The sequence below is a fragment of the Lissotriton vulgaris genome, chromosome 2_2 (assembly GCF_964263255.1).
Source record: "Lissotriton vulgaris chromosome 2_2, aLisVul1.2, whole genome shotgun sequence".
In the NCBI taxonomy this organism is placed as follows: Eukaryota; Metazoa; Chordata; class Amphibia; order Caudata; family Salamandridae; genus Lissotriton; species Lissotriton vulgaris.
The window spans coordinates 73,245,125-73,259,448 of NC_141688.1; the positions used below are offsets into that span (position 1 = coordinate 73,245,125).

The window sequence follows — 14,324 nt, forward strand, 5'->3', positions numbered from 1 at the left end:
GTTATCATTCCTTGTATTAACAGTTTTCCCATATTTTCCTGAATCTTTAAATTTTTCATTTTCTTTATTGAGAATTAGAACATCAGGTTTATTGTTGTTTTGCGAACGAATTTCATCTACAAATTTTTCAGAGTGTTCTATTGACTTGGCAATTTCAATTGCAGCATTCAAGGTCATATCAGAAGTTGTCCATAACCTTTGTTGTATCTTTTTGTTATTAGTGCACATAAGAATTTGATCTCTTAAAACTTGATCATAATTAATATGTTCAAAATCACATGTAACTGCTAATGCTCTCAATGTAGATACATAGTTATCAATGGACTCATCTGTTTGTTGTTTTCTTGAGTAAAATTTAAATCTTTCCATGACCATATTATTTTTTTTTCCCATATCTAATAGCTAGTTGTTCAGTAGCAATCTGATATACATTCAAATTAGAAGTATCACTTAAAGGAGGTAAACTTTTAAATTCTTTAAGTGCAATCCCTCCAAGGTAGTGCTTTAATAAAGCTAATTTCCTTTCTGCTCCACAATCTTCTTCCTCTAAGACTTCAACATATGCTAAAAACATTGGTTCCCAAATATCCCATTCAATAGGAGGATCACCTTCAGTGGCTAAAAATGATGGAGGAGGTTGAATCCCTGTCATAGTTAATGAATAACTGATCTAAACAGTAAATACAGATAAATTATTTTACAGTTTGAAATGTTTGTGACTCACAACAGTGTGTGCGAATCACAGAAGTCACTTACTGTTTATTTTCCTCTTGTAAATATTCCTCAAGATAGATTTGTTCAAGTTGTTCACAATCCTCAATTCAACTGAAGAAAATAAAGTATATATTTTTTTTATTAGCAAAATGATGATATCAAGCAACATCCAGTAAAAGGAGCTGTTATAAGTCTTTTCTTGTATTATCCAATGAGAAGAATAAAGTGGCATCCAATAGAAAGTGCCAAAGGAAAAATCAGCAAGTGAAACGGCCAATGAAAACGGTTATACCAAAATGTGGAAAATCCTTCGAAAATGCACTCGTTGCACACGTGGAAACGTGTTCCCGGTCGTCGCCAGTGTAATGAAGCCAAAGGAAACCTTCCAGAATAATAATAAGGCGAAATCCAGTAAATTTAAGTAAGCGGGTCTTTAATGATCCAGCCAGATCAGCAGCGTACAGTTAAGATAAGATTCAACTGCCCAGCAATACTATTTATATCTCACTTAAACATTCAAAGGACAACACACAGACACGCGACACAAATCCGCATGCACACCGCAACATTCAAAGAACAACATACAGACACGCGACACAGATCTGCATACACACCGCACGCGAACACAAATCGCGACATACTCACATTCAAACCATTACAATGCACTTATTGTTTGTGAATGACGCGCGTGCGTTCACGTGCGTCATTTCAAACAATAACATTATACCACAGAAATGAATTTCCATTGCCAGAACTGTTTTCTTAATTTATATTTTATTGATCAACAGCAGTGCAGATAATGGCCTTCGGCATGTTAGTTAGATGTGTGAAACTGAAGATAGTTTATCTTTCGTATATAATTTATTTATTAAAAGCTAATTAAGGGCTGTAGGTTCATCTGGGTGGTGGAATTAGCCGCCCACTTGTGTTTTTCTCTCCTGTCAGAAAGCGGTCCAAATGTAGTGACCGGGACGACGGTTTACAGCAGCTCCAGTTACGTTACGCTTGGTTACATAATTTTTACAGACAATAGGAGAGAAAATGTGATTTCCCCAAAATCACAGGATGCTGCGCCTGCGCCAAAACAGGAACCTGGTTCCACAATGCCAAAATCGGCATCTATGGTCGTAATGCTCTCGCTTTGTGTCCGGGAGAGCGCTCCCTTACTTCGTCATCGGGATCTCCCCAACTCAGAGTAGCTCTGACTCCGAGTGAGTTTCCTGCGTCTCCTGGTAGAGTAACTCTCATCCGCCTTTTCACCCCCCTCCCGCGCTACGTTTAAAACCAAAGTACGTTTTCCGTAATGTGGACCCGTCTTCCGTTTCCTGTGCTTCCTTCTATAGTCCTTTGTTTGTTTCTTCCTTTTTTTACGCTGTCCTCTTTCTATTTTTCAGCTCCGGGTGGTGCGAGGCAGCCGACTGGGGACCGGTTTCAGGTAAGTAGTGACTTCTTGTTCGTTTCGCCTCTCCCCCACCACTTATTTTCATAATTTCTAAACGCTACGTACAATTGCAGTCGGACGCGGTCCACTCCCAACCAGCAGTCTGCGTATCGAGTGCAGCAATTAACTGTCACTTCTGGAACGTTGTTTTAGAACAATTAAAAAGGTGGATGTAACTTAAAATAGCCGCCTCCAATTACATTTTAGTAAACCCAATTTACTCCTAGGAAGAGGAATGCATTTCCTGCTCAGTCCATTCGGATCATTTTTAATCCTGACACCACAATTCACAACTAATACTTGACTTCAGCATCATTTGTGATCCTGCCCTCAAGTTGCCCCCTTCCAGGTTGCGGCAGTACGTCTGTCTCTCTTAGTTATGCCCAGGGCTTTAAGTGGGCCGGGTCCTGCAGGTGCTCAGCACCGGCAGGTATTAAAAGCAAGTGCTGAAACGGGTCCCTACTTGGCTATCTATTTTTAAAAGCAAGTGCTGAAACGTGTCCCTACTGGGCTATCTATTTTTGCCCACACCCTCTGGTTGAGAAACAAAAATCTAAACTCTGCAGTTGTACAACTGCTCAAAGCCTTTGATGTAACTTCAAAGAGACCCGTGTTAGTTCTTTCACAGTCTCATCCGTGCAGAACTGAAGCATTTTCAATATTATATGCAACAATGCCATAGTTGCTGCTTATTTTTCTTTTGCAACTAACAACCACTGACGACGCCAATAGTCCTGGCTTGTTGTAGGTGTAGTGTTGCTTGTTTTGTCATATATCTGGATGCAATGACAGGAACAGCAAAATACCAGTTTATGCTACCAGCACTAGGCTAAGCACAGATATTTAGCTAATGTGTCCTTAAGCTACGCCCTTAATTAAATGGGCTTTGCCCTAGGGAAACCCCCCTCCCTGATGTTTCATCCCACTTAAAGCCCTGGTTATGCCTATTAAAGTCTACTTTGTATCTCAGCCCAGCTAGTATGCAGTAGCTGCTAGGGGGGGCATTAGTCATTCTATATGTAGGGCAGCCCGTGAAATGTTACAGAAACTGCAAAGTACTCACAACAAATATTTAATTTTGTGGTTGAGCTCAAAAACTGAACTCTGGTCATTTACTGGTTGCCAGTATCTGCTACAGTAACATTTCAGATATTGTGTCGCTTATATAAATCCCTTTGATACAACTCAAGTAATATATTTAGCCAAATAGTAGTTACAAGAGGTTTTATTTCACCAAGCATATTCCAACAAAAAAAAGGAGCTACATGGATGGAATGCGGCAACATAGATATGGTGTGCTTTGCCTCCTCCAGCTAGTTCTCCATCTGGCACCCACACCATTTCCAGTCCAGCATTATCCTTCTAATGGTTCATTACCATGTTCCATATTCCATGCTCAAGCATTTCTCACAGTCTCGCACACATCAAAGCCAACACTGCTCCCCTTTCTCCCCAACAAACCAAGCTAGAAAAGGAAAGTCCTTATGTCACAATCTAAATTAAAACCTATTCCCTATACTTCACTGGCATTGCCTTGCGTCTCGTGCTACGTCTCATCCTCTCCCTGTGGAGGTGTGGCACAAATGTCTTTAACCTCACTTGTAGATACTCTACTTGTCATAACACCCCCCATCACTAGGATAACTTAATTAATTGACTGCAAATGAACCGAAATGTCCGGGATCCGGGAGCCTCCAAGTCAAGAAATACATTCCCTGTTGCTTCTCTTCCACCGCTGTTCATGTGACCCACTGAAAATCAACACTCTTTTCAATGTCAACACATTTCCCCCTTCTACTCCCACAGCAACGGCCAACATTTTTATTTTTTGACGGGGGCACAACCACTTAGATCCCGAACTTCCACACTGTAGGTAACTTTTCAATCACAAACAGGGCAAGGCTACAGGAACATCTTCCCCCTTTTCATGCCATACATTGTCCTCTGTTTATACCCGTCCACTCGGCGACTTGCCTCTTTACATGTTGATTCCGTTGGTATTCCTACCCCCCAGATCTTCAAGACATTTTTTCAACCATAAAAGGGCCAAATTTGAACCGGGTTCCACCCCCCAAGTAGCTTAAATGATAAAAATATGCCTTTATATTAGTTGTGATAGTGCAAGAGAGTAGGGTTGCCTGCAGAGCCCTTCTCAAATTGAGTTTCATGCTAACTGGTATTGCATAACTTCCTTTATGACTTCGTTTGTAAACTTTTTTTAATTGAATTTCACAAATTCAGTCATGTAATACGATGAAAACCTCACAGTAATATAACATACACATTTAGTAGTCTGATCTCCAGAGGTGTCGGTTCTGGGAGATCTGTACCGTGTGGGATGGCCGCTCTTAGAGCATGTCTGATTTGTAAGTATCTAGATGTCTTGGAATCTGCTATCTTGCATTCTTTTTGTATGTCGACAAATGGTTTCACATTGCCTCTTGAACACAGGTCCCCCACCCTCGAGATGCCAATCATATCCTATTTATCAAAACCAGGACATTTGATCAGTGTACCCCACCTATCAGCATCCCACAGTGGCATGGATTGGGTCACTTTATTCCGCCACCCTAGCAGTTTTGTCACTGTGTGCCCTAGAGCGACAGTTTGTTGTGTTGGGCCTATTAGAAGCTGCTTATGTTGGGTTCGCGTATAATGCCGGTCTGTAGCCTCTGGGGCCCATAAGTATTGTATCCATCTGGTAGGCTTGGTTGTTTGAGAGCCATATATCCACTGGTTGATTATCGCCACTTGGCCGGCACAGTCGTACATTCGACTATTTGGAAGTGCTATTTCTCCGTCATATCACCCCTTTAGCAGTTTGTGTGTAGCAATTTGTGTGGGTTTTTCACCCTACAGTAGTGCTTGTACCTCACTGTCAATGTCAGTAAAGAAAGAGTCCGGGACAGAGTAAGGTGTATTTTGTAAGACATACAGGAATCTTGGTAGTACCATAATTTTGAAGAGAGCTACTCGTCCTAATAGGGATAGTGGTAGATTTCTCCAGTGTTGTGTCCTTTTGCAATTGTTTCAGGAGGCCTAGTACATTATGCGTATAGAAAAGGGGGGGGGATCACTTGTGAAGTAGATTCCTAGATAACAGAAGCTGTCCTCGGCTGTCGTTACTGAACAGCCGGGTGATAGTTTGGGCACAGGTCCATGAAGGCTAAGCAGTACAGACTTGGACCAATTGATGGTGTATCTGGAGTATTTCCAAAATGAGTGAAAATGTGCATGTTCCTGTTAATGAATGAATTTTGGTGTTGCCACAAATTTCAGAATATCATCCGCATATAATGAGTTTCTGCCCGCCCACCCCCTAGTCCACCGCAGTCCCCGGATCGAGGGATTTCCTCTTATCCAGGTAACAAGCAGCTTTAGCATTAGTGCGAAAATCAATGGCAATAGATCTTCCCTGCCATGTTCCTCTTTTGAGGGGACAGTTATGTGAAGTGTGCCCATTTACTACGACTTGTGCTAAAGGGTCTGCGCATAACAACTTGACCTACGTGGTGTATTTGGTCCCAAACGCAATAGTTGCAGTACTCCATAGATGTTTGGCCACTCGATTTGTATCCAACGCCATACATGCATCCAGTGATATTAACTCTGCCTCTTCCTTGATGGTCTCTCTTCTACCTAGTACACTGTGTGGGCGTCGTAGGTTTAAGGCAGTGTTTATCCCCGGATTGATCTGGGTGCACTAAATTGAGTAAGAGTCTATTTGCTAGTAGTTTGGCCAGTATTTTAAGCTCCGTGTTGAGCAGCGATATGTGGCGGTATGAGCTGCATAAATAAGTCTTCCGGTTTCCCCTTTTTGTGAATACCCACTATGGTTGCTTATCTCTGGTCTATAGACCAGGCTCCCCTGTTGTCTGCTGTCTTCATATATTTGTCGTAGGTAGGGTGTAATGTTCGAAGCTGTGAGTTTGTAAAGTTCTATTGGGTGACTACTTGTTCCCATATCTTTCCCTGATTGTATGCTATTTATTGCACTAATGATTTCATCATCAGGGATGTCCCTATCTAGAGTCGCCGCTTCGTCTATGGTTAATGATGGGAGGGGCATGTCTGTCAATAATTCTTTTGCTTAAAAAGGCAAGTTTTTATTTGTTTTCTGAATAATAGCAGCGTGGGACTAGCTTTAATCTGCACAGGAAGAGAATTCCATAATTTGGATATGGTAACTATGAAGCTTCTGTCATCCCAGTTGGTTTTTTCGGTTCTAGGGATGACCAGAAGTTTAGCCTCTGCTGATCGAAGAGATCTGATAGGCTTGTAGGCCAAAAAGGCTTTCTTCAAGTATTCCGGACCTGTATTGTGAATTGTCTTGTGGGCAATACAAAGAGCTTTAAATTTAGTTTTGCATCTTATGGGCAGCCAATGGAGCTGTCGCACCACCTTAGAAATGTACTTAAACTTGAGCATACCTGGCAGCATCCTAGCGGCTGCGTTCTGTACCAACTGCAGCCTACCCTGAACCGTTTCCTGGGCATTAATAAACAGGCTGTTGTAATAGTCAACCTTAGACATGACCAGAGCACCGATTAACTTTCTTCCGTTATTGGCCAGTACAAAAGGTAACCATTTCTTTATCATTCTTAACAGATAAAAGGATGAAGAGACCACTGCGTTAGCGTGATGTATAAAAGATAATCTGTCGTCAAAAATGACACCCAAGTTCCTGGCCTTTTTGACAGGGATTGGGGGTAATGCCAGATTATCTGGCCACTAGCCCGAACACCATCCTGAGGAAAGATTTCCAAAGACCAATACTTCTGTCTTAGTTGAGTTCAATTTGAGATAGTGTTGAGACATCCAGGTTCTAATTGCAAACATACCATCATGAAAGCTGGCCGCAACTGTATCTCTATATTTATGCACAGCAATCACTAGTTGAGTGTCATCCACGTAGGATGTGAGACACATACTGAATGATTTAATTTCTCGTGCTTAGTCCGTAACGTCGATGTTAAACAATGTCGTACTTGGCGACAATCCTTGAGGAACTCTACATGGGAGTGAGAAAACTGGAGATGTGAAGTCGCCCAAACTAACTAACTGGGTGCGATTGGATAGAAATGAGAACAGAAGGGCTTTGGCCTTGTGCTCAATGCCTAAGGCTGAGACACGATTTATCAGCGTAACATGATCAACCTTGTCAAATGCTGCCAATAGATCTAACCCCGAGTGGGATGGGTATTCTCAGACGCGAGTCCCATGCTCTCCACACCACTGGAGTCAAGCTATCCTGGCTGATGACGGCTGATAGCCAGAAACCGGTCCTACGATGCTTGATTCCGGTCCAGGAAAGACATGGCTTGGCAGTTCGGGCTGGACTGTTCCCATGAGGCACAGGGTCAAGGCTGATTTGCATATGGCCATGCCTGAACTGGGGTGGTGTGGAGTGCAAAAAAATGATGGATTTAGACCCAGATCTCTGTACTGAAGTGAATGTATGACATTGTTCTGCATTCTGTCCATCAACTGTTGTTTTTGCAATAGATCTAAGAGCAGCAATGCTGCGGCACCTCCTTTGTCAAGCACAAACCTGATATCATCCTACGCTTTAATGAGCGCTGTTTTTGTGCTATGTCCTTTCCTAAAGCCAAACTGTGTATCATCCAGCAGCTTATTCTCCTCAATGAATAGTGCCAGCTGATTATTTATGATCATTTCAAAGAGTTTAGCTGGCAGAGGGAGATGTGCAATAGGTTGATAGTTTTTGATCTCTCCTGATTTTTTTAGCAGCGGCAAAACACAGGCCTTTTTCCATATGGAAGGATAGATGCCTGAACTAAACATAGAGTTGCGGGGGGGAGGAGCCAAGATGGCCGCGGAGACGGACGTGTAGTCTCCCGGCTCCCGGAGCCTTTGTCTCCCGCACAGCCATCCTGTCCATTATCCTGCTATTGCGTACCAGCGGGATGTTTGGAAACGTTTCCTGACTCCACTGGTGTTCCTCCGATGTCCCTACCTGTCTGCTAACCTGAGGTTTCGTCGAGATACACGCCGACTCCTCTCCTAGCCCTGGACCCGGGACCGCCTGTGTCTGCTGCAGCTGCGGGGGCTGATCGATCTGGAACGGCGCTGACATCCTGTGTTGGTCGGATGGCTCTGTGGTCGTTTACACCGGGCGCTTGTGTGGAGGGCACTGCTGGCCAGCTGGGAGTCTATTTTACCGCCTCATCTGTGGGACTCTGGAGGTGAGCCGCGCTTTGCTCTCTCCAGTGTCGGAGGAGCCCCCGGCTACCGGGGCTCCTTTCTTGCCTCGCCTCTGCCTGTGCCGAGCGGAGAGGGACGCCTCGATATAAGCCGTCCACGATTGCGGACTTGTCCTGTTCCGAAGGGATTGATTACCGCACCATAGCGCTGACCTCGCCGGTAATCCTGTGTTGTCCCTGGAGGCAGGATCAAGACGGCTGGCTCCCCAACAACTATGGCGGACGGCGCCTCGGCTCCTGCCCGGTGTACCCAGCTCGTACCCGATTGGGAAGCGGACCTGTCTACTGCGCCTCATACCGCGGGGGTAATGAATGATCAACAGACATTTACCCGCGCATCTGTGCTTCGTGCTCTTACTCGACTGCGGGATGAGTGGCGTGCAAACTCGAGACTGTTGAGGGAGAAACTGGATGGGTTTGTGACTGGATCGTGCTATACTTTGCCTGTTTTCTCTCCTTGCTATGTCTATCAGCCTCCTCTGATCCCTGTCAGTGATACATTGTTGCCGCGGGAGTGTGTGACTAAACAGCAACTTCGCGATGATACAGAGTGTGAGCTGCGATCTAACCGCCCTGGCGCTGCTACAGTGTCTCTCTCCCCGGTGCGACACTCAACCTCGCCCACGGAGTCCACGGGGCTGCTGCTACAACATCCGACTATCCTTTTATACTGTGCCTATTCAATGGAGACATAGACACCTTCTGCAATGCAAAGAGTTATTATATTGAAAATGCAGCTCCTTCTATGTGTCGGCTCTGATTGGGACTGGCGACGTCCATTTTGTCCTTGGACATTTCTTCATCATCGAGTGCGGCCATTTTGCTTCTTTGTTCTCACTGGGGCGGGCTTTCTCCTTTTCTCCGACGGTTGTGGCTTCTCGCGGGGGGTGGATACGTGGGGTCACCAAAGATCGGGCCAGGGCTAGGTGATTTCTTTAGTGTGATGGACGCATTGACGGGCGGGGACTAGGATGGGACTGCTTTTTGTCTGATTTACTCGCACATTTGGAAATGACTCTCCCCACCTGCAGTTCTGCTTCCTACTTCTGTCGTGCTGATGGTACTTGGGGTGGGGGATGCTTACGGGGCCGGTGGTGACCGGGAGTATGTTGAACTTACCTCCTCCCGCCTTTTCTGAGAGTTGGAGATTGGGATGGTCTTTTCTCACTCTCTCTATTCTCTTTCCCACTTGGGGGTTCTCTTGGGGCGACAGGCATGCCTATTAGGGGGGGGGTGGGCCGTGGCCTTCCGCTGGTATGCAGGGTGGGGGGATGGGATGTTTTATGTTTTCTCTTTGTTTCTATGGCCCTCTTTCTTTTTCTTCTCTTCTTCTGTTTCTTTTTCGTCTACACCTCTTCGCTTCCTTTGGGGTCGGGGTTCAGTGTTATTAGGGAGTTTATTGTATCGTATCATTATGTGACATAGCGGTTGGTCCTAGTTCTTTGATGGTGGTCAATTGCTTTCTGACAAATGCCTTCCTCTATCACGCCTCCTTCCGGGTGCTACTTGAATGATGATAGCTATCCTGATCATTGATTAGCTTCGACTCTCTTCGTAGTTTTATAAATTGTACTCGACAAAATCATAAAATTAAACCTTTTTCTATCCTCCTGCTATGGTTCTATGTTCCACACGATACTCTTCGCTCAGAGACTGCTTTAACGGCGTTCTGTCCTATTGGTTCTTTTTTTATCCTTTTCCCATATGTCATAGCGGCCGGCCCGAGGGGTTGTAGGCCGACGCTGTGTATTGTGCATTTTACAAATAAAGGTTTAAAAAAAAAAAAAAAACATAGAGTTGCAAATATTGGTAAGGTTGGTGCCTATCGGCTCTGGGACCAGCTCCAGGACTGATGGGGGACATGGGTCAAATGGGGAGCCTGATTTGCTTGTGTTAACCAGAACAGTGATCTGATCTACTGAGACTGGCCTAAATTCCATTAAGGTGGAACTGTTCCTACTCTTGCCATCTCCAACCAGCTGATTCCAACCCATTGTGGGGGCAGTAAAGTTCGAGTAAATTTACCCCACCTTAACCTGAAAGCCACTGGCTAATGAGTTGCAAAGTATTTGGGATGCTAACTAGCAAAATTATCCGCTGGTCCTGCCAGCTTAGAAACAAATTGAAACAGCTGTTTAGCTGAGTCTTGTGCAGTTTCTATTTTGCTGGTGTAATAATTGCTTTTTCCTATAAGTATAAGATATTTTTTAATTCGCCAGTGCCAGCTTGTAGAGAGATTTCTCATGGTTGTCATAGTCTACGAACCAACGCCTTTCTTGTTTCCTACAGCGTTGTTTCTCCAGACTCAATGCCTCAGAGAACAAAGGGGCTGATGGAGCCTTCCTGTTTTTGGAGACAGTATTAAACGGTACTAGATTATTAAAAGCATTTAAAAGCCATTCCTTATAGTTTGTGGAGGCCAGTTCTGGGTCCGGAACCTCTTCTGGTTGTGTGTTAATTGGATGCTGTTTAAAAATGGCCTGCTGTATCCCACTCCAAGCCTTAAACTGTTTTGGGGAGATTGAGATGGGGAGTGGAAGGGAAAAATCCAATATCCCAATATCAAATAAAACTGCAAAATGTTCTGACCACGTCAGAGGGAGGATCTCCTTTATAGCGATCTGCTCCTTGTTCGTGAAAAGACCATCCAGTGTATGCCCAGCTGAGTGCGTAGGATTCGTAACTTTTTGAGAAAGACCTAACATCTCTAACTCCAAGGTAAGGGTTATAGAATCCTTATCTTCGGCGGCTTCTGAATGAAAATTAAAATCCCAGAGAATGGTACAATTAGATTCACCTGCCACAGGTTCCAGAATATTTCCTATTGCTGATAGGAAATCACCTCTGGGGCCCGATGACTATATAAGAGGATCCCCTCAAAATATTGATGATCTGTGAGCATTATATTAAAATGTAATGTCTCATACCATGGAGGGAATAGTCTCTATCTTGACTGAAAAGTCATTTCGGTATACAAGAGCCAACCCACCCCTCTTTTCTTTACTCTGTCGCATCTATATGCAGCAAAGCCATCTGGGGTGGCGAATAAAAAATCTGGGCCTGCAGAGGGGTCTGTCCATGTTTCCGTGATAAATAGCAGATCAAGATGATAATTATCTAAGAGTTCTGCTACTTTGTATCTATGCTTTAGGAGGAAGTGTGCATTAATTGGAGCAGAACAGACCTTGTCCTTTTCATTATCCTTATCATAATTTATTTTGGGCTGAGTGTTTCTGAGTATCGTTACAGTCTGGTTAATCTGTATCCGGTTTTGGGCCTCCAGTCTCAAACCACATGTAGGACACAGAACTGTGACCCTGTTTGGGAGAATGGCCGGGTCTAGTTGGGCACAAACCTGCTTACACCGATGGCCACCAATATTGATACCTCTTAATTGCTCACTGATATAATATAATCTACATCTATGTGCACCTGACAGACAAGGGCCAAGGGTCCTGGAACACGGCACGGTCCAGGTGCGGACGGGCGCAGACGGCTTTCCTTTGGCACGTCGGCACCATGCTGCGACTTTGTCTGGGAGGAGGCAGAAGTGCCCAGCCGAGCCTGGCAGAGCACCACATCTAAAATGCAAACCTCCTTAGCATCCAGAAGTGGAGTGCAAGAGAGATAAATGTTACGTCCGCCTTCCCTTGGTTTATGGGCGTTACTTTCCCCTTTTTGGGGAGCTCCAAAGACTGCGCAGTAGTAGTGATGGGCGCAGGCATAGGGTACATGCACATACTCCTATATGTACTTGTTTCTTTTAGCATGTAATCTTTTAACCGAGTCGTAGTTCAGTAGCGGTGTCAACATTGCCTCTTCATAGCACTGTGCATGTGTCACAGGTTCAAATGAATGAATGCATTAATGAAAGATACTTGTGTAGCACTCAGCTACTCCTTGAAGTGTCCAGGCACTGAACAAACAACGGCAACATTGGAGATCCTGCACATTTATGTTTATGTCTATGTATATCTTTAACAACCCATACCCACTATAGACCCTAAAAATACTCTTGCCACCCAAAAACCCAAACCCACCCTAAAATTACTCCGACCCACCCTAAAACCTAAAAATACCCTTCCCACTCAAAATCCACCCACGCTAAACCCTAAAAATACCCTTATTACCCTAAAAGACCTACCCACAATAAACCCTAAAAGTACCCTCACCACCCAAAAAACCATACCCACCTTAGACCCTAACAATACTCCTGCCACCCAAAGCCCCATACTCACCCTGAATCCTAAAATGCCCTTGCCACCCAATAACCCACACCCTCCATAAACATCCCCATTGCCAACCAAAAATCCATACCCACCCTAAAAGTTCAACTGCCACCCAAAAACCCATACCTGCCTATACTCCTAATAATACCTGTGCCACCTAAATATCCACACTAAACTCTAAAAATTACTCTTGCCACAGAAAAACCCATACTCACCCTAAACCCTTTAATTACCCATGCCTCCCAAAAACCTATATCAACCCTAAACCATAACTGATCATTGCAATCTAAAACCCTCACCTACCCCAAAACCCTCAATCCCCTTGCAATGATATGGATGGTAAAGGTGTGTGGGAAAGACAAGCTTGGTTAAGGCATTTGTGTTGGAAAGGCCGCTTTGTAAAAGTAATGCGTGGTCAGGACTGCATTATTTCCCATCTGACAGATACTTAGGGCCTATTGCATAGAAACCCCAATGTAGAAGCACCAAGGCGAAACAGAATTCTTTGTTTGACCAGCCGAACAGTCAGTGCAAGGGTCTAAGATGATTGCAAACCGACGCATATCCGGGCACTTTAAGAAGCAGGCACTTCACCTGCAGCTGCCATACCAGTCTTTATCACAACTAAGATTAAGGAATTTGGCCTAGTCCAATGTGGATGTAATAAGGATATGGGCAACTGTTTTCCAGAATGCATTTTTATAAAGGACTGGAGCATTTCAAAACAAGAGCCCACCTCTGCTGCCACTTGCAACATGAAGGAGAGCTATTTCACTTCCAACTTCTATGGCATTGTTTTTCGTGGTAGCAAGGTATCAGGCTAACCATTCTCCCACTACCTGGACTGGAAAGTTCCAAATTACAGGATTTCAGTCTTCCCTGGATTGCATTGTGACAGCTAATACAAATCCAATGCAGTACTAATCTTAAACTGGATTTAAAATAATTTGGTATCACTGATTCTTTCCCTTTTTCAAATGAGAGAAGCAGCCTTGTGTCGTCTGCATAAGGACTGTCTTCAAACCAAAGTACCTCATCGGGGTTAGAGGAGAGCCAAGAGGGCCATATGAAAAAGGTAGCGCCTCTGGTGAAGAGCCATGGATGCCAAAGTGTTAGGGTCCACCCACACACCTTGACCACAGAAGGTCTGGATCCAGGCGAGAGTCAGTCTTCCAGTCCAGATGTCATAAGATGCTGTTGGAGAACAGGGTGTGAGATGGTGTCATACGCCACCTAGGTATCTAATAATACCAAGACTGTGTTGCTCTCTTGATCTAATTATCATTTAATGTAATTGGACACCACCCCACCTTCATCTCAGTGCTGTATCTGAGGCGAAAGCCCGATTTAACTAGGATTCCAAAATTTCAGTTGGGTAGTGCAGAAGCTTCATGCTGTTGTTGCATAGATCATTATGTAACCTGCATGGCACAAGTTATGAGCTTGGGAAACCATTGAGGGGATTATGCACCTACTTCAAATGTATGCGTATGACCTCTGTGGCTCCTTGTAGTGAAAGTCAAACTTTTATTCTTCAGCCTCTGATAAACTGCATGCTACTTGCTAACGTTATTGTCAAATCTAAATAAGTTCAATTTGCAGTGTGTAAATGTTAAGGTTTCTCTGTACATGCACACCTCCTTTCATTCTTGATATTTAACATACTTTAAACTTGCTTGCTTTCAAAACATGCTTTTTATACCTAGGTCGATCTCT

The 14,324-nt window shown here is 44.2% G+C and overlaps 1 protein-coding gene across 2 annotated transcripts in view; it reads left to right on the forward strand.

The window, feature by feature from the left end:
• The first annotated feature begins 2,054 nt into the window (after window positions 1-2,054).
• Window positions 2,055-14,324, forward strand: part of SNUPN (snurportin 1) — a 265,706-nt gene continuing 253,436 nt past the window's right edge. The window contains exon 1 of one of the 2 annotated variants that reach the window (XM_086959302.1): window positions 2,055-2,149. The gene's annotated coding sequence lies outside the window, so the exon portion shown is untranslated. Of the gene's footprint in view, window positions 2,150-10,681; window positions 10,748-14,324 lie in introns of those variants that run through there. The other variant, XM_086959303.1, reaches the window with a different exon arrangement.